The following is a 4,230-nucleotide window of genomic DNA, read 5'->3' as shown; positions in this document are numbered from 1 at the left end:
GAATAGCTCCCCATCACAAGTTCTAGTAAATACAACATTATCAAATGTAAATACTATATCTAAATTTCTTGTACTGTGTAACATAGCTCATTTAATTTGATATACCTATACTCATACATATTTTATATGCTTGCATTACACATATATTCCTTATTTTAAATATAAGATTAGCAAATATTGTAATTAATTCTAGTTTATTGTTCAAACCAGCTGATGACCTTGAGCTGGTGCTGTTCTTTTTTTCTGCTATTTTCGGCATATTCATATGCTTAAAATAAAACATGCTTCTGACTCTGTTAGGTTATGCCTATATCATTGCCTGTGTACTCATCAGTCAACTTGGTTCCAAATCGCGCTAGTCCATCCCCCCTGTAGTTGCCTTCAAAGTCGCAATGGCCAGGAACCTATGTCACCTTCAGGTTAAATGACTTAGCCATCTCGAGCTTTAAGTAAAAGGTCATTCAGGTACTGAGACTTCTTATATTACGTAGGTGGCATCCAGTCGACTACTAACATGTCGGTCTACTTCGATTATTTCTTTGTGTTTATCGACATTATCGAAATTTTATTTTATACCAAAAACGCCTGACGACGAAACCAAATTGCGCGTAATTATCTTTTACAGTAGCGACACTATAAACAGCATTTACAATTTCAGTGGCTTGACTTGCATTTTCGCCTATTCAAAGAAAAAAATGTACAGAATTTTCTCATTGTTGACTTCCATTTTCACACCTTGTAATGGAAGTCAACAAACTGAATGGAGTAAACAAAAAAACAGCAAAATAAGTTTTTTAGGGCGGTGCAACGCCGAGCTTTGAGTAGTTACGTACCATGAGCTCGACCATGAGGTAATAAAAGTCGCCCAAAACTTAGTAGAAGTATTGCTCTCACCTAGTTTAGATCCGTCATAAATAAAGGGGGTTTCAATAAGAAGTGTTATTCCCGATAGAGAGGCAATAACCCCAGATCTGACAATTTTGCTTGTTGACGAAGTCACCGAGGTGGAAAGGGGCCTCATCACTCAAGATGATTTTTCCATTGAATTCCGGATCATTTTCATGCATTTCAACGGCCCAATCAGCAAAGACACGACGTAGTTGATGATCGGCCGGCTTGAGTTATTGTGTTAGCTGGACTTGATAAGCCTTAAGACCCAAATCTTTATGCAAAATACGTTTGTGGAATGTCTAATTCCAAAGAACGACGAGGAATGAATAAACCTGAGTTTTCTTGAACACTTTCGGCTACAAGAGCAATATTTTAGGCTGTTCTCAAGCAACGTGCACGGGTTTTATTCTTCGCATCACTAACTTGTCCCAACAGCTCCAATTTTTACACCACGAACCGTCGCTGCCAAATTTTCATTTTTATTATAGTGAATTTTAATACTTTCAATGCATTGTTGCAATGCATTTTTATTAATGACGTAGTTTCTACTTGTCAAATATCCAAAAATTACAACTTCAAAAGTGTCATCTATTGAAATAGCGAGCTATTCAAAATAACACCTGTATACAACCCTGTATAATTGAGATCGGAAAAGCCAATTCAATATCGTGATATTTCCTCCTGTTTCGTTGCGGAACATGGGACCAAAGCAAAATTTGTATCCTCCGTTCTGTTCTCTGGTTTTGTTTTCACTTGCTGCCACGTAAGGTTTTTGTTCACAGCTTTTATTTCACTTTCGTTGCAATGGCGGCATGAGCCCCCAGGTCTGTTTCGGTTCCGCTGAGCTCGAGGTCATCAGCATTGTCGTTTCCAATAAGTAGGGACAATCAATGACTCCAGTAATAATATTATAAGTAAAAGACAGCCACAACATGAACCTATAAAGTTTTAAATACTTGAGACTAATGAGCATGAGATGAGGAGAATTTGATTGCATGGTATCAATAAAATACAGAGACTGAAGGACATATTTAAAAAACATTTTTTGTGCACGCTTGAATCAATTAATAGCTTGCTGATTACATGGTTCTCAAATAAAAACAGCGTATTCGAAATGAGTTCTAACAAATGATGAATAGAGTAACTTGATCATATAAGGACCAGAGAACTTAATGGTATTCCGTCTATCGAAACCCAACATGGATAAAGAGTTTGAATTATAATTTACATATATATTATTAAAAGAAAATTTGTTATCAAAGCCAACGACAAGGTCCTTTTACTCCCCAACACACAGCAGGACACAATTCAAGTTAGTATACTTAGTTCGCAGAACGTTAGATAGTTTCGAGTAAGACATTTGAAAGCATTCTGGCAGCACAAGTAAAGCCTATCCATATCAGTGTGCGGATTAATAGCATCCTCTTAAGTATTGATCGCGGAGAAGATCTTCAGGTCATCAGCATAAAGCAAATATTTGGAAACGAAAAACGAAAAAAATTATTGGGAGATTGAATTAGCTTTAAAGGTTTTTTTCGAAGATTTGGGGCTTTATTGTGAAAAAACGGTACAAAATATTTTATTCGAAGTATTGGCCATCGCTAGCTACAACTTTCGCCCATCTTTCGGGCAATTTCCGGATGCCGTTTCTCCAAAATTCTGGCCGCTGCTTGGCTATCCATGACTCAACCCATATTTTGGTAGCCTCGTACGAGGAGAACCGCTGGTCCGCCAAATCGAGACTCATATGCCGGAACAAATGATAATCGGAGGGAGCTATGTCTGGACTATACGGCGGGTGGGGTAACACTTCCCAGCCAAGCGTTCCAAGGTATTTTTTGACAGGTTGAGCAACATGCGACCGAGCGTTGTCATGTTGCAAAATAACCTTGTCGTGCCTTTTTACCGTTTCCGGCCGTTTTTCTTTCAATGCCCGGCTTAAACGCATCAATTGCAGTCGGTAACGATCCCCCGTGATTGTTTCGCCCGGTTGGAGCAGCTCAAAATATACGACGCCGACCTGATCCCACCAAATGCAGAGCATGATTTTCTTGCCGTGAATATTCTACTTGGCCGTCGACGTTGATGCGTGGCCGGGCAAACCCCATGATTTCTTGCGTTTTGGGTTATCGTAGTGGATCCATTTTTCGTCGCCAGTCACCACCCGATGCAAAAAACCCTTCCGATTTTGTCGCTCGATCAGCAATTCGCACGTAAAAAATCGCCGTTCGACGTCGCGCAGCTTCAACTCGTACGGGACCCAATGTCCTTGCTTTTGGATCATTCCCATCGCTTTTAGATGCTTGCAAACGGTTGATTTATCAACGCCCAATGATTCAGCAAGCTCTTCTTGGGATTCCGTGTCCTCGAACTTTTTGGGCTGGCCAAGACGCTCCTTGTCTTCGGTGTGAAAATCACCACTTTTGAATCGTCGAAACCAGTACTCACATGTTGAAATCGACGGAGTATGGTCTGGGTAGGCCTCCTGCAGCAATTCACGGGCTTGGGCTGTATTTTTTTTCAAATTGAAGCAGAAAAGCCAAGCTTCCCGCAAATTTCGTTTCGACGGCACGAAAGTTGACATACTCGGAGCACGAAAACACTGCGTTGTTTATACTTCAGCGAAATGACAGATACTGATAAACAAAGCCTAGGGATGAGGCTTTGTCATGAATATATATTCAGTATTGCCAACGCAATAAAGTGATAAATAGCGCCATCTGTGTGTCACCTTTAAAACTAATTCAACCTCCTAATAGTAAAACAATGTGCCGTAAGTGGTATTAACGTATTATTCTATCAGAAGCTATGCCAAGTTCTTAGGCTACGCTAACAAGGCAACCACTTTTGACCAGCTCAGATCCAATATTCGATGCTCTACTCCCGGAATAACACAGCACTTATTATACCAATATACTGCTTGAAACTATTTGAATGATGTGTGTTGTAATTGTGAATGAGACTTAATTGCTAATTGCTAATTTCACCACACATTAGGCGTGTTTCATATGTATATATAACAGCAGCCAACTTAGAGTGTTAGGACAATAAACACGTCCTTCTTCTTTTGGATAGCTTGATGGGTAAACAAGTATTTTATTTCGCTCTCATTTTTCCACTAATAAATCTTAAAACATCAATGTGTTGGTCCATATAATATAGTGGCATGAAAGTATGATAGTTAAAAAATATGAAATGATTAGGTATTTTACATCCCTGTTGTTTTATTTAAATTTCTTTTCCTATCGCTCACATTTGGTCACTCTATATACACATATTCCAGCATATATCTATACGATCTAATATAAAATAGAGTTTCCAACATAAAAACTTTTCCAA

This window comes from Anastrepha obliqua, chromosome 3 (genome assembly GCF_027943255.1).
Source record: "Anastrepha obliqua isolate idAnaObli1 chromosome 3, idAnaObli1_1.0, whole genome shotgun sequence".
Taxonomy (NCBI): Eukaryota; Metazoa; Arthropoda; class Insecta; order Diptera; family Tephritidae; genus Anastrepha; species Anastrepha obliqua.
The sequence above is the reverse complement of the archived record's forward strand: the minus strand, read 5'-3'. Positions refer to the sequence as shown.